This window comes from Podarcis muralis, chromosome 4 (assembly GCF_964188315.1).
Source record: "Podarcis muralis chromosome 4, rPodMur119.hap1.1, whole genome shotgun sequence".
NCBI classification, from domain to species: Eukaryota; Metazoa; Chordata; class Lepidosauria; order Squamata; family Lacertidae; genus Podarcis; species Podarcis muralis.
Window position 1 is genome coordinate 65,240,664 of NC_135658.1, and position 21,709 is coordinate 65,262,372.

At 40.1% G+C, this 21,709-nt stretch overlaps 1 long non-coding RNA gene across 1 annotated transcript in view; it reads left to right on the top strand.

Moving 5' to 3' along the window:
- The window catches only part of LOC144327524 (uncharacterized), a 56,040-nt gene extending 38,074 nt beyond the window's left edge, over positions 1-17,966 (top strand). The window contains exons 2-5 of the long non-coding RNA XR_013392629.1: positions 1,392-1,488; positions 4,263-4,372; positions 11,068-11,195; positions 17,350-17,966. This is a non-coding gene — a long non-coding RNA (uncharacterized LOC144327524). The remainder of the gene's footprint in view (positions 1-1,391; positions 1,489-4,262; positions 4,373-11,067; positions 11,196-17,349) is intronic.
- Positions 17,967-21,709: the final 3,743 nt, after the last annotated feature.

A 21,709-nucleotide genomic window follows, 5' to 3' on the forward strand; every position in this document is an offset into this window, starting at 1 on the left:
GCTGTCTACCAGCTCCACCTGGTACGCAGGCTAAGACCCTACCTGCCCGCGAACTGTCTCGCCAGAGTGGTGCATGCTCTAGTTATCTCACGCTTGGACTACTGCAACGCGCTCTACGTGGGGCTACCTTTGAAGGTGACCCGGAAACTGCAATTAATCCAGAATGCGGCAGCTAGACTGGTGACTGGGAGTGGCCGCCGGGACCATATAACACCGGTTCTGAGAGACCTGCATTGGCTCCCAGTACGTTTCCGAGCACGATTCAAAGTGTTGGTGCTGACCTTTAAAGCCCTAAACGGCCTCGGTCCTGTATACCTGAAGGAGCGTCTCCACCCCCATCATTCAGCCCAGACACTGAGATCCAGCGCCGAGGGCCTTCTGGCGGTTCCCTCATTGCGAGAAGTGAGGCTACAGGGAACCAGACAGAGGGCCTTCTCGGTAGTGGCGCCCGCCCTGTGGAACGCCCTCCCATTAGATGTCAAAGAGATAAATAATTACCTGATATTCAGAAGACATCTTAAGGCAGCCCTGTTCAGGGAAGTTTTTAATATGTAATGCTGTACTGTTTTTAACACTGATTGGGAGCCGCCCAGAGTGGCTGGGGAAACTCAGCCAGATGGGCGGGGTATAAATAATAAATTATTATTATTATTATTATTACTTAAGAATATTACAATTTCAAGTATTCATCTGAAGAACCACAAGTTTACGTGTCATTATACAAAAATTTATAACACTGTGTATAGTTTTTAAAGTATTTTATTTACTGCACTTCTATACTGCCCAGTAACCAAAGTTCTCAGGGCAGCTTACAATCGAGGTTCTGGTTCCTACCTATCAATGGCAGAGTAAATAAAGGCAGCTTGCAGCCAGATGCAAAGCATGTTTGCTCAGATGTGAGACCACATTTTGTTCTTTAGTTCCGTTTCCAATCTGGCTCACTGGGGGGAAAAATCTTCTCTAAACCAATTTTTACTTTCCAGTTCTTTGCATATGCTCTTTGTGTGTTCAGTGAGCATGCCTCTGGGGGCAGTTTGACAGCAGGTTACACCCACAGCCTAGGTGTTTTCAAGGGACCTCTTTCCAGATGTTTAAATAAACCTGCATAGATTGGAAGGAAAGCCTGCCACTTTGCTACTACACCCCCACAAGTACATTCACGGAATGCACAAGGAATATTTGTAAGCAGATCAAATGGCATTTTTGCTACTTGATTTGAAAGGTGAGGAAGCAGAAGTCTGGAAAAAAAATTCCCCTCAGCATTTGGTATGATGATTCAGAAAGACAGCTTATGAACTGGTTTTAGGCATGCCATGGTAAACTTTCATCTGATAGTTATTTGTAGTCATCCAGCAGTACGATTTCTGAGTCAACCCTTTCTATTTCCGCAGATGTTTCCTGGAACTTTCCAAATGGGCTACAACACCTGTGTTCAGAACCCAATATTATCTGGGATCATCTTAAGTCACCCATCAGGAAGCCCTTATGGTACAGTGTTATAATGCCTATCATTTACCTTGACAAAAATAGAAAGTCAGAACTCTACAGGTTTGATCATCACAAGTCCTGTGGTTACTTCAAAATTGTACAAAGCCAAGCTTCAATTGTCAACAGGTCAAACTAGTTTTTATATTAACAGCATTAATTAACATGCATTGACAAATGGTGAATCCCATCTGATGGGACCAATTAGCAATGCAACCCAAGGAGGGGAAGAGGAAGAGTTAAACCCTTTCCTCCACACATCCAAATAAAAGCCCCTCCCTGAAGCTGCTATTTGCATAGGAAGGGAGGTTTCACTTGGCACCACTGATGTATTTGGTGGACATACCGTATTTTTCTCTCTGTAAGACGCACCAGACCACAAGACGCACCTAGTTTTTGGAGGAGGAAAACAAGAAAAAAAATATTCTGAATCTCAGAAGCCAGAACAGCAAGAGGGATCGCTGTGCAGTGAAAGCAGCAATCCCTCTTGCTGTTCTGGCTTCTGGGATAGCTGCACAGCCTTCATTCGCTCCATAAGACGCACACACATTCCCCCGTACTTTTTAGGAGGGAAAAAGTGAGTCTTATAGAGCAAAAAATACTGTTATTTATATTTCAGACATGACCTTTTGGATACTTATATATAAATTATTTTTAAAAATAGGGGAAGGCATACTTCTAAATTTTCACCATTTCTTGCTGTGACTTTTTGGACAATCTATTTTAAAAACAGCATCATTGTTTGGTAAACAATCTGTTGATCACAGCTGGTTCTTTAACTGCAAAATACATAAGAAAATTAATGGATGAATAACGAGGTGCCTTGCAATCTTTGGTGATGATGGAAATTATTCATTATAAAATAATATTGGAAATTAGACTATCCAATTTTATGGAAAGCTTGAGATCCTTTTTGATGTACCACAATAGAATTGAAACACACAAAGTGAGTATGCAAGAAATAAATACTGTGTATAATAGTTTTTCAATCATAACTCTTTTCGGCAGTGATATATTAACTATATTTTCTTGTCTTGCACTTTTAACATTTTAAAAACAAATTTCATAATATAAATCTCAACCACCTCAAAAGAAAACTGGCGCTACTGCAAACATTTGTCAAATTATTCAAAATTATGAATCAACAAGGATATTAACCTTTTTTTAATCTTAAAAATACACAGCTAACAGCAATATGTCTTAAGACATATCAGCCAACAGCTGATATGTCTTAACCATTAGCAAAGGTAGAAAAATTAGAGATCGACAACTCTCTGTGAAATTATTTCATGTGAACAGTAGAAGCACTACAAAGTGCCTAATTCCATATTCAAACTGGAAAACTCATTTTCCTGAATGACAAATGATATCTTTCTTTAACTCACATACTGAAGTAGTAATTTACAAATGTGGGTAATAATCTTTTTTTTTTAATGGGAAAACTGAGATACACAGAAGTTAATTGCCTTGCCCAAGGTCATTCAACAAATCAATAAAAGAATAAGGCATGAAGCCAAAATGCTAAAGATCTTCTTTATAAATTATCATCTGAATACCATTATAGACAACCCTTCCTGACCCCTCCCTATCTGTGGGTTACATACCAAGCTAGAAAGAAGCCACCTAATTTCTTTCTGCTTACATTTCAGATCCAAGTTCGAACCATAAACCACCTCCAAAACAAGTTTTTCTTATCTACTTTAGAATGTTTTAAAGCGATTTCTTTGGATTTGTTTGATAGTGTGGGAGGAAGAAGGGGTAAAAGTTCAAGGCTGGCCTTTATTTCATCTAGATCTGTTTGCTCGCTGTTAAATTTGAGACCTCAGGTACAGAGACATTCAAAACTTTTAAAATGCAGCTAATGAGTTGCTGTGCCCTAGTAACCACGGCAACAGGCTGAGAAACCTCACTGCTGTTATCTGTGGGCAAACCCTGCAGGAGAGTATTTGCATTCATTCTGGTTGTATCTCTACAATGCTGGTAACTGAAAGGAAACTTAATTAGGGTATACAATCAAGATTACTGAATACAGGTTACTTTCCTCCTTTATGCATATCAACTATCTTTTTATTTCTACAATGAGGTTGGCTGGAGATAGGGTTTTCCCCTTGCTTGCTAAAAGAAAAGGAATCACTCTTGAAAATAGGCTTTCTAGATTGATTATGTATTTACTTACATTAACTTTTTAAATTTAATTTATATTGGCACAGTTGCTCTCCCCTGCTATGATAAGTTATTTTAACTTCTTGTTTTGTTATCACCTTTGTTTTGGCAATAATACATTGACAAATGCTGTAAAATAGTAATTTTCAAAGACTTAAAAAAGATAATATAACAGTTCAGTGGCTTTTACTCTCAGGTAAGTGTGTATAGGATTGCTGCTTTAAATCGTTTCTATCACAAACTTTTGCAAGTTTACAGAAAAAAATAACAAAATCAGTGTCTAAAAACATTGTCAATATAAACAGCAAACATAAAATAAGCTTGAATTCAAGCAGCTGGCAAATCCGCTCCACTTCCCAATGGGGAGGAGTTGCGGTGGACCGCATGGTCACCACCTCCCCACCGGGGGCGGGGGACTTTGTCCCCCGTTGCCCGGGGGATCCCGGCCATGTCAGAGCCCGGCCAGCCAATCCACTGGCCAGGGGGCATGGCCAGGGCCGTTCAAACAGGAGCGAGCCAGAGGACTTCCTCTTTGGCTCGCTTCCTCAATTGTTGTCGGTTGTTGTCGGTGCTGCTCAGGCATTGGCTTTGTTTGTGTTTTTTGCTTTATTCAGAGTTTTGGCCTTATTCTGGTGTATTGGATTCGATTTGAGATGGATATTGACATCTGGAACATGCACAGAGGAGGGCGACAAAGATGATCAAGGGTCTGGAACCAAGCTGGGTATGTTTAGCCTAGTAAAAAGGAGACAGAGGAAATATAATAGCCATTTTCAGATATTGAAAGGACTGTCACATGGAAGATGGAGCCAGTTTATTTTCTCCTGCTCCAGAGGCTCGGACCCAAACCGATGGATTCAAGTGACAAGAAAGGAGATTCCAACTAAACACTAGGACAAATTTTCTGACAGTGAGAACTGTTCAACAGGAACAGACTACTCCCTCAGATTGACGTAGCTTGCTTGGAGTTTGGATGACCACCTGTAACGTATGATTTAGTGGAGATTCCTATATTGCAGGGTGTTAGAATAGATGCCCCCAGCGTCCCTTCCAACTGCATGATTCTAGGAGGCAGTACAGGTGCACAATAGTGTTAGTCCTGGCTTTTGTGCAGCCAAGAAAGGACTGAGGGACAGGAATGCAAAATAAGATCAGCAGATAACATACTCTCTTAATTGCTCAAACTTATGAGCTCGCTTGACTAGAGATTATGGAGATCAAGGGATATCATCTGATGATCTGACCTATTCTGGCCTTTTAATACAGGGAGGGTTTTTAATTCATGAAGCTTGTTGTCTTCTGCTCTCCAGTTTCCAAGTTGAGTGGTCATGTAAAGGTTAAATACTTGCATTGTAATTGGGTGCCAAGATCTAAAAGGCTGCTAAGTATCAAATGAGATGGGAGGAGATATTGGCATCCAATTCTCACTGCTTTTATGTGTCATTACTGTTGTATACAGTCATTCATTGGGTTGTTGACCACTTTGTGGCTGGAAATATATCAAGTGTGTACTTACAAACATGTTGGAGGACCCTAGAATGGATGGATGGATGGACAGATGGATGGCATTTAGCTGCACACACGAGTGGCCTTTTAAACAGCAACAAGCCATGCATTCCTTCATAGCAGCAGCCAAACTTCCCTTAGTGGTGATTGATACACTTCCTGGATTCTAGTAAAAGGTAAAAGCAAAGGGACCCCTGACCATTAGGTCCAGTCATGACCGACTCTGGGGTATGGCGCTCATCTCACTTTATTGGCCGAGGGAGCCGGCGTACAGCTTCCAGGTCATGTGGCCAGCATGACTAAGCCGCTTCTGGCGAACCAGAGCAGCGCATGGAAACGCCATTTACCTTCCCGCCAGAGCGGTACCTATTTATCTACTTGCACTTTGACGTGCCTTCGAACTGCTAGGTTGGCAGTAGCAGGGACCGAGCAACGGGAGCTCACCCCGTCGCAGGGATTCGAACCGCCGACCTTCTGATTGGCAAGCCCTACGCTCTGTGGTTTAACCCACAGCGCCACCTGCGTCCCTTCCTGGATTCTATTTCATACTAAAATCAATGAGCAGAAAATGACACACTAGTTCTAGGCCCATTTTACATTAAAAGCATCACAGAAGAAGAATCCCATGTCCCACATGAATAACTCCTAAATGAGGAGCATAGAAAGAAGAAACGGCATGGTACACCCATATCAGCACAACCGGATGCCTTCCATGTGTTCCACCCGTAACAAAACATGTCTCTTATGTGTTGGTCTCTACAGCCACAGCAGGTGCTATAACTCTCCAATGGTTTGACTTTACCATGAATGCGCACTCTTCTGTTGTTTCCCAAGACAGACAGATGCCAACCAACCAACCAGTTTTTTTCCTTCTTAGCTAGATTTGTATTTAAGAGTGATCGTTGCTAGCTGTGCAAATCTGGCACCAGCTCTTTCCGGACTGACATGAATCATGCTGACAAAAATGTTGTGCCAGTACTTAATTGGCAATACTGATGAGCCCCTTAGCTGCAATCAAGTTAGTTCCTTTTGCCAACCACAGCACTGTTGCCAATCTCTGTCCTTCTGTTCCATCTTCTTTAGGCTCTGAAGAAAGGAAAGACATCTTACTTACATAATGGCAATTATTTAACAGGTCTGGTATGAAGTTGCAGACCTGTCCCTCCACCTTGCAGATAATGTAATGTAGAGCAGCATGCTTCTCATTCACCATGCAGAGCCTATGGCAGTACCTGCTCAAGACATTTGAGCACCTGAGGCAAACCGCAAAATGGTTCTGTTGTAGCCCCCCCCCAGAAGAAGGGAGGGAAGTAAAGATCAACATTAGTAACAGATAATGGTAGAAGACCAGCTGGCTACTGTGGAGGTAGCATCTGGGGTGGGGACTACTGAAGGCATAGCAGATCCGGCCTCCAAGGAGTGTGCTACAGTTTCTACTGGCGCTACAGCGGCTGCAATGGGTGATGCTTTTCTTGAAGGCTAGATCTGCCATCCCTATGGATCCTGCTGCCTGAGGCAGTCACCTCCCCTTGCCTCATGCATGGGTTGGCCCTGCCTCTAGGATGCCTATAAACTGGCCTTCAAACTTAAATTTATTCCATGGCCAGTCACCTAAGCATTGGCCTTGTCTCAAGGTCATAGGAAAAGCAAAGGCTTAGGGCACATACCTCAGCTTTAGAGATGGGAGCTATTCCTGTTCCCATGCAAGGAAGGAGGGAGGTCTCAGGCTATCCAATATGCTTGATACTCACACAGAAAACAATTGGTGTTGCTAAAACTCTAAAAATTGGATTATACTACAATTTGAGTTTATGGAACAGCAGCACCTGCAATACTGATAACAGGAGACATTAGAGTTCAAGCTGTCTAGAGGGAAACAAAATACAGCAAACCTTTAACTGTGCTGTAGGGATGCTATATTTTCTGGCTCAGTACTTTAATATCTAATCAATAAACCATTTGCTAGTTATACATGTCAAATGTTTCTGGAACTCAAGCTATTATGACTTGTTTATCTGTTGTCTGGCTATACCTTTTCCTTTCATCAGCTATTTCAGGATGTACTATTTTTAACAGTGCAGTCGCTATGAGTGAATCAACCTCTTTTATTATCTACCAGTAGGATTTGGGAGAGATTTTCTATATTCTTCACAAAAACTATTCTTGGAAGTGAGGAGTACTTGGGAGAGATCCAACTGCGGGTCTTTACTTTTTTCTGATTGGTGTAATGTTGGTTTTACATTCTATTACAAATTTCTCCTTAAAAGTTAAGAAATACTGTTTTGCCCCCAAAGGCACAGCTACAGCGCTTGACTATCTGTTTTGGGAGTGAACCTAACCTTTAAAGTTTTAACTTTAGGCTCAATTTTATTTTCCAGCACCAAAAGGAACACCTAAAATTGTGAGGGGGGGGTTCAATGTGAATGACAAGAATAGTTTCTGTGAGGAATAGAGAACACTCCATTAAATATTCTTTCATTTTCTTCCCTGAAGTTAATTTTTAAACATTTAAGATTGTAGTATTCTAAGACTAATTATAAAAATTATGACAACACTAAATTTACCAGTTGCTATGAGACACAGATATGTCTAATCCACCCCAAGGTCTTCTTATACTAGGCTCTAAATGTTTGCTCAGAAAAACAAATTTTTTTGAACAATGGTTATGCAAGCAATTCTTGGCCCCCAATGAAGCTTAGAAAAGCTATAAAAACAAACACTTTTTAAATTATATGTGATTACTCTTTATGTTTGTAAATACTTGGATTGTGGGGGCACTGATAAGTTCTAAAAGGGCAATTTAATTTTTGTAAGCTTCGCCAAAACAGCTGCTGTTTTTACTTGTTTGCCGACTTCATATTTCTGAAGCACACAGAAAACAAATTCTGTTCTTAATAATGAGCCAATTCCAATTGCTGTATTGCCATGGGATAGCATTGCAATACCTGTGTGTATTTGGTGCACAATTTTGTTTTTATAACACCCTGGGGTAATATATATTTTATGATAACCACAGCCTCATGCATTATTACCATGCAACTTAATATTGTTACATCATTGCAGCTTTATCTTCTAATCTGAATGCAGCTGGGATAATGTTATTAAAATACTTTTGCTAAACATTCTTGTCACTGACAGTAAGCTCATGTGATTTTAAATAGATTTATAGTCTTCATGGTAACCTAACTCATTGCTCAAGACAATGAACCCAGAACATACACCCATATGGTTCTAGTTTTAGGTTTGCAGGTGCCCTTGGGTAAGATACCCTCAGTGGGTCTACATCTTTGCTACAGCCACGAGTATCCGGTTTGCTTGCCCTCTCCCTCTGAGTCCAGTTTACACTGCTGTCAAGAGGGAAAGTGCTAATCACTTTCTCCTTTCTCCTCTGAGCCAGCTTGCTACCTGAGACCATGGACAAAATAATACCCCTACTGGTCCACACACAAACTGACTGGACTTGTAAGTTGCATCTCACTTCAGTGCTGGATAGAGGACAGTATCATTCACCACTCCTGCAGCCATCTTAGGAGGTGCAAAGCAGGTCATGTAGCATACACTGCTGTCTTCCAGTAGGGTGAATAGCTGGGGAGATTCAGGAGGAACAGCTAGTATGGTTGCTTTGGCTGCCTGATGCAGCTGCCTCACTCCACCCAATAGGGCCTGCCCAGCATCTCCTGCCTCTTGTTGCTGTTCACATATTCAACAATGGCAGTGAATAGACAGTGACAGCAAGCAGTAACAAGGATGGGGTTGCAGGGGCCGGCACTCAGAACCACCCTCTGCCTTGTACTCAGTTACCTGTTTGTGACTAGCTAGGCTTCATGGCAGCCATTTTGTGATTAGCCATGCTCTCCCAATGGCAGCCATTTTGTGGTGATGCCCACCAGTTTCTCAAATTTCTACATGCGCTCAGCAATATGGAGTGCTTAACAACAGAATATGGCAGAATAAGATTAACCAGAAAATGTCTTGGCATCTTGTCTGTCTTCTATTTCCACTTCTCATTAAAGTTTCAAAACTAGTTTTGCTGCCAAAAGTAACGTCCCACTTAAATATTCAGAAGCAGATAGGTGATATATCACAACACTAAAACAAATAATCCTTATGGGGAAATGTGGCGTGCATTCCCAGAAGCTTAAACAGAATAAGAAGTTCATGAAGATTAATCATCTTTCACTTTCTTGCGCTTCCTTTTAATTGCGTGAATCTACAGCAAAGGACCAATATGATCAATTTGTAGACATTTTTTCAGCAAACCAGAGACAGGCTTAGATTGTAGTCTGTGGCTATCAGCCTTAAGTACAACACCGCTCTTGGGAGTTGTTTTCTGGCTGAATTAACTTTGTACAATGCTGATGAAAGACAGATACTAAAAATTAAATCTTGATAAATGTGGTTCTTTTAAGAAAAGCAAAAAAAATTATAATGTACTACATGTTTTGTTTATCAGCATACAATATAAAGGAAACCACGTTGCTGAGTAGTTGCTTTCCCTTTACCTCTAATAATCTGATACTGAAGGCATGGAACAAACCAAAACACAGATGGGACCAAATGTTGAGTTGTAGGACTCTACTTTTCTCATACTGGAAGTATCCACAGTTCAAGGACTGCAGGAAATTTGCAGTAACAGTCAGAAGCATACATATGGGTCAGCCATTAAGTGCTACTTAATGAGGGGTTCAGCAAGGATAATGTCCACTCCTGCTTCAATCTATCTGAGTTGGAAAGCAAACAATCAGGGAGCTTCCTATACTCACAGAGGGCCCACACACTCACAGGTTTGCCCTTCAACTGGGCCTGGCCCACCAATAAGGCAAGTGGAGGCGACCACCTCATCTTGCTGCTAGTTATGGAACCTCTTGGGACAGTCTTATTTGCTTTGTTATGAAATTCCCTTCATATTAAGACACTTATCATTTCTCATTGTCTATAATGGATTAGGATGTAATTTGCAAATGGATCTCTTGTTTTAAAGTTATGCTTGCAATAAAATAACCAGAGCCAATTTCAGAAATATCTTTTGTGTAATTGTGAAATAATGAAAAGACACCCTTGGGAATCTGCTTCAACATCGAAATGGCTTAAAACATTTTGGAAGATTGCGATGGAATATATTGTTGAATTGAAACAATATAAATGTGAAAGAGACAAAAACTCTTCAGTTCAAATTGATGAGTTCATTAGAAATTAATGGTAGCAAAACAGGGGGGAAATGACAGCTTGTTTCTGGGTCTGGCTTGTGAAACACACAGGTAGGTAATTGCTTTTGAAAACAATTAAGACAAAAATGTGAAGCTGGTATATAAGCCAATTGTATAAAGTATACAGAATATATATCCTTTGAATATCTCAAATGACACTCCATCCCTATGATCCTCTTGAGTGTTAAGATCAGAAGAGGAAAGTCTCTCAGTAGTTCCACCACCCTCAGAAGTGTGGGGAATGGTGACCCAAAGAGGGCTTTCTCTGTGGCAGTCCCTGTGTTGTAAAATTCAGTCCCCACAGAGGTGCATCTAGCACTGTCATTATTCAGCTTCCGCTGCTTGCTGGAAGCACACTTCTTTATCCTAGTCTTAGGTATTTTGGTTGGATCCACCTCTTCTGTTTTGTTTATCTTATACTGTGCTGGTTTTCTTAGAACTGTTTTACTTTTTATAATTGTATAAACTGTTTTATCTGTTTTACTTGCTTTTAGTTGTATTGGTGTGACCTGGGCTTGGCTCTTGTGGTGAAGAACAAGTAAGAAAAACTTACAAATAAAACAATATCTGCAGGATTATGCATTTTGTAGTAGACTGGTCTCCCCACCGCCCCAAACGCTTCTGAATCTCTGGAAGTTAAATCTTAGAAGATAATTTAGCATTTTCAGAAACATGTTTACCAGCAGCGGTAATTTTTCTGTTCCAGTTCTACACGGATCTTTGGTTTCACCACATAATCTCTGTTGAGACATTTCATACCCTGAAATACCCTCTTCCAACCAGCACTCTGCGAAGATGGTGCTCCACCAGGGGAACAGAAAATCTGGAAGCTGAGTAAGTTTCAGAAACATTTTAAGACTTGCAGGCCTGAAGCCACATTATGGTTGTGGGGTTCTTGCCTTCTTAGATATTCTTGACCCCTTTACTGCTGTTGTTTTTTAAGCATGTCTGTGGCTCTTTTTTCTTTCAGACCTTGAAGGAAAAACTCACAGGCAGTATTGTGTCTGCTTGTCCAGTAAGAAGCAACCATGCTCCTTTTGTTTCTCTCAGTTTCCCATTTTAAGTCTTTAATTCAATTCTCCACATCTCCATGAGGGTCTGGGATTTATTTTTTAAAGGCCTCACAGAAATTCATCAGCAATTTAGTGTGAATTTCTCTTAATATGCACATCTATAATTCGATGGGTTCATGATTTATACAATGGTACCTCGGGTTACATACGCTTCAGGTTACAGACTCCGCTAACCCATAAATATTACCTCGGGTTAAGAACTTTGCTTTAGGATGAGAACAGAAATCGTGCTCCGGCGGCGCAGCGGCAGCAGGAGGCCGCATTAGCTAAAGTGGTGCTTCAGGTTAAGAACAGTTTCAGGTTAAGAACGGACCTCCAGAACAAATTAAGTTCTTAACCCGAGGTACCACTGTATATGCAATTTTGCCTAATACACACATTTTTCTGGGCAATTTTTCACTTATAATGCATTTTTATGCACGCTTTATGCATTTTTGTACACAACTGGAGAGCTGCATTGCAAAATTTGGAAAAGTGCAAAGTTGAAGGATGGCTGTGTTTTGGTTCACATTGTTTCAGAAAGTATGGATCTGGTAAATTTTCCTTTAAATGTGAATTGAATCAAAATTCTCTCCCACTTCCTGTATTCTGGGAAGTAAATAAAAAAGCCATAATAAAAATCCATGTTTTATGGCTATGTAATACAACTGTATGATTTCAAACCTATTTGGCTCCCTGTTGCCGTATTGGTTGTATTTCTCCTACTGATGCATCCTTAGGCTTCCTAAGCACAAAATTCCTTGCTACAGTGGTGCGTATATGGATTGGCTTTTACAGATTGGAGATATGAACCTGCTTGGAGTAAGGGCCAAACTACATGTTGTTTGTTTGTTTGCTTGCTTGCTTGCTTGCTTGGTAAAGATAACTACATGTTATGTTAACTGCATAATCTAGTGTTTTGTGATTTGAATATGTGGTGTGTGTGTGTGTCCCCAACCCTCCCCTGATAAGCAGGAGATCTTGGATTTGTACAATAGTAAGAGAGAAATGAAATACAATATAATGTGCATTTGCTGGAAATGCATTGATGAATGAGAATCATCACAGGCACTGGGAAAGTATATGTACCAAGGAAAATACTTTGTCTTAATTTACATGGAACTATGGTGAAGAATAGCGGAACTAAATTAAGAAAGAAAACATTTACCCATAATAGTTCAATTAAGTACCAGGAGCGCATGACTTTACTATATCCTGTTCAACTGGACATTCTCCAGGAAGAAATGCTGCCTAAAACAATTTGAATCAATGACATAATGAGCAGGTTGATATAATATGCTGTTCTCATCTCTGTTTTTTCAGATTCTATTAAACATCCCCTGAGTGCTATACTTATTATAGCACGCGATGGTAATAGAGAGTTTTTCAGGAGCCTTTCATTGTCATACAAAGATTATTGCAAAGAGAGATTGCCAGAAAAATGGGACCACTGTTTAACTCCATAGCCCATAATTATCTGCAATCATTTTGCATGCAGCCTTTTATACTAACATGGAGAGTTGTAAAACTGACAAGCTGATTTTTATAGCAGGAATTGATGTGTGTGTCTGATGGCACCGAGTGATAGAAGTGCCTGCTGACATCTGAGATAAGGGCTTTACATTCAAAAGCAACTGTAATTTAAGCCCTTTCTTATGAGCACTGGACAAACATCAAATATAACTGACGCCAGTCATCTGATCAATGACATCTCTGAATGAAGGTTGTTCCTTACAATTCATTTCTGTACTATAAATGCATATTCCGTTACTCATTTGTTGCATGGAGCCTATATGTAGCAGCTGTGCTTCCACTGCATTTCAGATGAATCCATTTTTCCATTGTATGGCTATTTGTTGCATCCCACCCCAGTCTTCGAGCAGTGTGAGATTTCGGGGGTTCCATGTGCTCATGTTTCCTTTTGGAAATGAGGCACAATGGAGACTGTGGTGTATTTAGGATATATGGTTTATTTGCACATACATACAACCTGAGCCTATGATGGAGGGGTTCACAGGATTAGCACCTCAAGAGGATCTTGTTTCTCCCATAACCACAGCCTTGGATTCAAAAAGAAATCAACCATCATGCAGCGCGCTCTCGCTCTCTCTCTCTCTCTCTCTTGCTGCAACCCTCTCCAGCTTGCTGCCTTTACCAGTTTGTGAACATTTTTCCTCTCGGTCACATCACAGCCAACCCTCAACTCTAGCATTGTTTTCTAATTAACTCTGAGTGGAGGGAGGTGGCTCATGCATTTGCTGTATGGCCCAGAACCTTGCTTTCTCAATGGCCATCTCCCAAGCGATCTCCTGAACATGGGGAACTGGGTCCAGGGATTAGGAGTCTGGTGTTCACTTTAATGCCCCAAGCCTTGATTAAACTATAACACCTACTGGACCCAGGAAGAGTCTGGCACCCACAAACTCATAACACTATCAGTGGGTTACAGTTTGTAGTTGTGGTTAAATGAAATATATAGTACCCCATATTTCATAAAAACAAAACCCATTACTGTAGCCCTTGCTGCATGTAGTGTCATTGCACAATTGTTATAAGCTACTATGCTCCTTGGGGCATAAGTTGTGATAAGCAATCCCATACCTTTACCATTTTGTGAAAAAGAGGAACAGAAGTTGAACTTACTTGTAACTGAAGTGAAATCTCAAAATAGGCAACTGTTCCTGCAAGCTGTTTTGGCCAATGGGCTGGTATAGTTCTGGCAACTCAGGTTGTTATATCTATTTATTTGTGTTTTAAGCTAGCCTTTCCAACATTTAACTTCAATGGTTCACTCTATCTTTCTCTAAGGTGAGAGGCCACAAAATTCCAACAATGCCCCACTGACCCGCTATCAGAGAATAAAAGCAACATATATTTTACACGTCCCAGAAAGAATCCTTGTAATAGCTTGGGGAAAGAATTAGGACCCATATTAACATCTAGTCCCTGTCTAGGATGCGAGTCCCAGAGAACACAACAACCACTCTCTCTTGTATCAAAATATTAATAATCTGGCTCTGGAGAGCATTAGTGTCAGGTCATTGTCATGGTCATATCATTATCTTGTCTGGATTCGGGATGTTGGAGAATTTCAAAAAGCAGGTTTGGGCTTTTAAAAAGAATTAAAATTCTTTTAATTTACAGACTTACAGTACCTAGAGTATCCGGGGTATGCAGAAGCTGCTACCTTATTTTATGGGCGGGCCCATTTTGCTTCAAAACTGAAACATACTCAAGCACCTAACTTTGCTCTTGGACAGAAATTATTAATGTGTGCAAAAGATCCTAAAATTGGGCCTGAACCAGCTATAAGCAAAACAAAGTGTGTGTTGTCCACCAACTTCCTTTTTTTAAAAGTAATCAAAACAGTCTAATGTATACATTTGTAACACAGTGAGATTTTGTGCACTATATCTTTCTTTTTGTTTTTTGTTTTGTTTTGATTTTTAAACATTGCTTTACGTATAGAAGAAGCAAAACACAGGAAATGCAAACTACAAATAGCAATTTGTTCAAAAGAAACCCACAGGAAGTTTTGCAAACCGTTCAACATCAGGCTGTCTTTTGCCATGTGAGACAAAAGCTGCTTGGTAACCACTGATGCATTGATAATTAAGGCTTCTTCATCATATGACATATGAAACAATGGCTTTGTTTCTATCTGGAATCAAATGGGCATGAAGTTGCCCTTTGCATGTATGGCACTGATCTAGGATTGAGGCAGACATCAACGTATCTTATATATATATATTGTGCTATACAGTCTGGGCCCCTGTTATATCAAATGGGCTTGTTTATTTCAAATTACTTGGTCATGTATTATATGTCTGCCTTGAAGGCATCAATATTTATCATTAAATTCACCCTGTACCACACATTTACTTCTCTCTCTCACGCACAAACACACACAGCCCATATGTATCTTATTTAGAAACAACATCTTCACCATCTACTTCATTCATCTGTTGAACTAAGTTCTTGCTGCAATAAATAAGGTTATAGAAAGGTGGCATGGGAGACTTTTATCCTCAGTGTCACCAGATGGCGCTGCAGAGTAGTTTTGCTTAGGACTAGTAAACATATAACCTACCTTTACCTTTATTTACCTCTCCCTGATTAAAATTCTGACTTCTTCCTCCCCACTCTCATTTACAATTTTATTAGCAGTTAGTAAAGAAAGCGCTTTATTCTCAGAAACAGATCTTACGCACATGTTTTGGATGTCAAAGCTCCTTCACACAGTACAATGAAAGTACTGTATTTAAGCATATCTTTTGTTACATGCGAAGGAGCCATCAGTGTGGCTTCAGGTTTTAGGAACCACAATAATTTAGGAACCTTCCACATTGAGGGATTAATATTACTGGGCCATATATGATGAACTATGGGCCATTGATGAAAGTATTACTAGGCCATTGCTGAAATAAGGCTAGGAAAAGTTTGTTGCAAGAACCTACAACTAGTGAAGGAATGACCAGATATTTATTTGATTTAAGTGCAGTTAAAAAAAGTTAAAGGACCCCTGGACAATTAAGTCCAGTCAAAGGAGACTATGGGGTTGCGGCACTCATCTTGCTTTTAAGTGCATTACATATCTGGGACCATACTAGTCATATTAAAGTCCATGTCAGTTTCTCAACACCACAGCCATCATCTGTTAATGGAGGAATGTTACAGTCATTGCACATGCTGTGGCACTGGAAGTTGAAGGTCTCCTAAAATACAAGGGTAAATAGATCCTAATGCATTTTACACTGATAAGTAGTTTTGTGGCATCATAAAATAGAGACGGAGAAAATACATCCTGACATTTAGAAAACTATTAAACCTGTAAGATTACTGCACTATTTCTTTACTATTTTTAATGTTATTAGATTGTTATCTGCTCTTGAAAGTGGAATGGTTGGTTATGATTCAAAACCAGCTGTTTCCCCCCATTAAATTTCTGCAGATATTCATGTATTTAGGCAATAAATATGTTCTATTTCCTTGCTGCACAGTGGGCTCTGTCTTACAGTTGTTCTATCCTGCTGAATGAAGACAAATATAAAATATATACCTAACATAATGGTATAGTTAAAACAACAGTGCAATACTCAAAAGATGATCAGCAGACAATAATTTAAAAATTCATTCAGAAAAGGCTTGGGTAAATAAAAGCATGCATCTGAAGTAATAGATTGCTGGAGTATGCCTTATCTCAAGTGGTAATGAATTCAACGTTAAAGGAGCCACAAGTTAATCATATATCAGACTTTAAGCACAGAAGTCTTATTGTACAGTCAGAACCAAGTCACAGTGTGAAGGGCAAAAAGGTCTTCCTTTTCGGTACACTTCCCGGTTTCATTGCCAACTTAAACTTCCCAAGATAGTAGCACCTAATATTATAAACCAAAGTAGCTGACACTGTGCATTGTTGAATGTAGTGTGGGAGAAAAGCATACATACAATAAGACAAAGAGTGTCGCTTTTGAATTTTTCTGCTTCAAAAAAATTCAGGCTATCTATGATAGTGAGGAAAACTGCAAAACATTTATGAGCAAATAACATTTATGACATATATATAATAATACTTGGTATGCAGCCAAAAAATTCTTCCAAGAGAGTAAGAACACTATGAAAAGTAATTCTGCCGATCTTCCTAGGGCACACTTAATTTCTAGGTGCCAAAATGCATTACTCTGGTTTTCTGTATGACATACCTCCAACAAAAGATCTGGCTGGGTACTTCAAAATTAAATGTGACACAAGGGTTACTGTTGCCGGCATTTGTCTCTATCACAGGAAATAACCTGTATGTTCTACACAAGGCCTCTAGAATGCCCTGAGGACTTTAGCAACAATCTAATCAAAGTTTTCAATAAAAGAAAGGAATTTATTGAATGTACGTTGCCTTCTGATCATCAAATGTTGTCAACACTTTGTCATATTTACAGTTTCTTTATAGGCAATATTGTTCGGAAGAGAAAAGTAACATGAAATACGGCTTATATAATGAAAACCCTACATGGCAAGTAGTAACCTAGGAATTTGTAACTGGCTCCCCGCACAAATCATATATGTTTGTCCAAATCTGGGCATTTAAACACATTTTAAATGTTCATAGTTTACTATGGCAAACCTCAACTGCAGCATGCAACGTGCTTAGTCTTTGAAGGCTTTGAATTCATTCTAGCTCTCACTGGCATGGTATGACGGCATATACATATGAAGGCATTAAGTGCTAGTATAGTACTTAATTTATGCCGTACTATGGGATGTTAAAATTATTACCATGCTGCGTGTCTCTGTTAACTTGCTTGGTGGTTGTCTTATTAAAAGCAGAGGGATTTTGGTAAAATGAGATTTTCTAGCTAATTATATAATTAAGTTGCATTTCAATGTTTTGCACCTGATTTGCTTTTGTGCTTCTTGTTTATTTTACTTAAGCACATTGTTTAGAGATAATTATTGTTGCTTAATTATGTTACTTAAAATGTGGAATTAGTAGTAGCTGGGGTTGCAGCAATATTGTTTAGTATTATATGTATAATTTGTATTCTATTGTAGTGTTATAGGAGCAGAGACAAAGGGCCAGAGTTTCAGGAGGGAGAGGCAGAATTGCAGTGAGTGAGGAGGTAAGTGAACAGGGGAGAGGGGTTCTAGTTTTGCAAGCTGGGGGGTGGGACAGAGCATGAGACAGGCAGTCTGCAGAGAGGGTCAGGCATGATGGTTGGAGTCTCTTTGACTTGGAGGCTGCAGCAATGGAAGGAATGTGAGAGCTCTGCACTCTCTCCATCTAGATGCAGGTTGTATATATGTGTAAATAAACCATATATGATAAAGACAGCACAGACTCTATTGTGCTTTGTTGTTCCAAAAGGAAACACAGACCCTGGTAAGCATGCCTCGTACTACTAGAATCTCACACCGCTTGGAGATTGGGATGGCATGTAACAGTATTGTTAGGGGGTATTGGGATATGAATTATTGGTTTGTTGTTCTCATTTTTATTATGTATTTTGTGGTTTTTATATTGTAATTTTATGTTGTGAACTGCCTTGAGATCTGTGGATGAAGAACAGAATACAAATTTTTATTAATCATAATAATAATGATAATAATAACAATATGCAAACCACTTAGAGACTTCTGATGAACTGTGCAGCAATATACAGCCGAAATAAATAATGTAATGTATAGGACTGAAATGCATTGTTCATAGAATGTATCCACCCAAAATGAATGAGTGTACCGCTATCCAACTAAGTTATAGAGTAAACCAATTGAAGCCAATGGACTTAGTCATAACTAACTTAAGTTCACTGATTTCAGTGGGTCTCTGAGTATAACTTAATCAGATACAGCTCACTGTAAATTAGTGCAATACACTGGGTTGCTTAGTCCTATACTGTTTCTGGCAGGGCTCTTGTGCACTTAACAGATGTGCAACAGGCAAAGTTAATAGGGAGTATGGCATAGAGAGCAAACCTTTGCGATTTCTGCCTGCCATGCCCCAGTTAAAGGCTCAGGAATCCTCTGGGGGCAGGGAGAGAATATTTATACCCTATAGATCTTTTAAGTTTACAAAAACTGAAAGAGTGTCATCCTAATGAACGTATGACATGCATGTTTGGGGAGTAATAAGGGTTGAAGTAGACAAGTAAGCATATACGGTATTTCACTAATCAGCTGCAATGTAAGCAGGTACTAAACATAGGTCTAGTCCAATTTTCACCTTTGCTTCCTCTGTTAAATTGAATGACTTTTGTGAAGCAATCCCCTGCCTCAGGGTACCACTGGCATTGAGGAAAGCTTTATATTCCTTTATATTCCTCAGCTAGCCAAAGTTTAACAGGTTCCTGCTGAACTCCATGACTCATGGTTAATATACTTTCACCTCTGTCCCTCTGATTTCCAAGATCACTTGGTTAAAACTATAGCAAGAAGGATGAAAACAAATGTAGCTTGATTGCAGCTAATTTGAAATGGATTCCTAGCAGCATATCTGTGTAACCAGGTGTAAACAACTGTGCTGGTTTTTACATAAATGTTTGCTACGTCAGCTAGAAAATATTTTGCTCCGTAATGCCTTGTTGGATGAGGCCAAAGGTCCATCTAATTCAGCCTTCATGTCTCCAGCATTGACTCTCCACACATTTCATCATGTTGATGTTGTTTTTAAAAAAATACCCTGGTGTGAAGTCAGAATTTCATCAAGGAAAGCCTTTTCCTTTCCATGTCAGGAAAAGTAATGCCTGTGTCAACAGTGAAAGGTTCAAAAGCCCCCCCCCCCGTGTGTGTGTGTGTGTGTGTGTGTGTGTGTGTGAGAGAGAGAGAGAGAGAGAGAGAGAGAGAGAGAGAGAGAGAGAGAGAGAGAGAATCAGCTTAGACATTGATTTTGTTAAAAGAATATTGACCCTGGCTGCTTGGCTACTCCAACAGGACTCAGCATCAAGTTGCAAAAAGAGCTTGGCCCACAAATGGCTTTGTGGGTTTGCCAGTCTTTACTGCAGGTTTATCTGAGACTTTGCTAATTCAGTTATATTTCCTTCCGCCTCCTTGGAGGAAGAATTATGAAGTTTGGAAGGTGGGGAATCAGTGACTCATAAAACCTGGACAGCTCTGCAGTTTTTATGGCAGAGGCTTCCATCTACAGCAATTACATCCAGAGTGCAGTGTGATGAAAGATCATGCCACCAGACTTATATTTCCTTGAAATATTGGAGAGCCCTTGATTATAAGCCTCTTCAAGAATGGGCTCTTTTCCTCTTAAGAATGCCTTATTATAGATAGACAATACATCTAATTATTTGACTCTTGGATATGAACAATCGTAATGAAGTGGAACATTTTTAGATACATTTTTTCAGACTGAATAAATAAGGTGGTTTTGTGGAAGGAATTTTATCCTAACCTAAATATATCTAGGGACGCTGGTGGGAATGTGGGTAAAAGCCTCAGCGCCTAGGAGTTGCCGATCGAAAGGTCGGTGGTTCGAATCCCCGCGGCGGGGTGCGCTCCCGTCGCTCGGTCCCAGCGCCTGCCAACCTAGCAGTTCAAAAGCACCCCCGGGTGCAAGTAGATAAATAGGGACTGCTTACTGGCGGGAAGCTAAACGGCGTTTCCGTGTGCTGCTCTGGTGCGGGTTCGCCAGAGCAGCTTCGTCACTGAAATATACTCAGAGTCGCAAAGTGATTTCATGCTCTTTATTCAGCTCATAGTGGTGAGGAGGAATGAATGAAAGTCCCCTCAAAGTATCTGCTTTATATACATTATTTACACAATGGGCTGCACATGATTGGCTAATTCTGGAATTCTACTGTAAGCCAATCAGGTTGTGGATTCACTTATATCTGGAGCATGATTGGGTGGTTCCTGCCAACCAATCATACTGCTGCATTGTTCTAGGACCAATCAGACTGCTGCATTCTGAATCTATTGTTCTAGGACCAGACTGCTGCAATTTGGATCCTATTGTTCTAGGACCAATCAGACTGCTGCAGTTTGGATCCTATTCAACTCAGTACATAACAGTCACGCTGGCCACGTGACCCAGAAGTGTCTGCGGACAGCTGGCTCCTGGCCTCTAGAGTGAGATGAGCGCACAACCCTAGAGTCTGTCAAGACTGGCCCGTACGGGCAGGGGTACCTTTACCTTTACCTTTAAATATATCTAACTATTTGCTCACATTCAGCCCTTACTGCCTCTGTCACACCACAATTCCTCTCCATTGTGGTCTTCACTATCAAAATTCTGATTGTGATCTCCTTGTTGCAAGGACTTGTTCATTAAATGTATATACTGTATACAGCTTGTACAGCATATGGGTGGTTTTCAAACCCACTAAAAGCACAATAGCGAGCCCATTTGCTTATTTTAGTCAGTAAACTGCAAAGCATGCTAATGACATTACAGTGGTAGCTGTACAAACTTAATTCGTTCCGGAGGTCTGTTCTTAACCTGAAACCATTCTCAACCTGAGGTACCACTTTAGCTAATGGGGCCTCCCGCTGCCGGCGCACCTCCGTTGCATGACTTCTGTTCTCATCCTGAAGTAAGGTTCTTAACCCGAGGTACTACTTCTGGGTTAGTGGAGTCTGTAACCCGAGGTGTTTGTAACCAAAGGTTACAAGGTACATTAATAATAATATTTCAGCTATATTTTATACTGTGTATTCATGTCTGTATTTCCTGTACACTGATCACAGGTACAGTTGTTGACTACAACCCTAGACCTGCTTAACTAGTCATGCTCTTTTCCAATGAAACACTGGACATTTTAAATTGGGCTATGGAACTAATATATTGTTGCA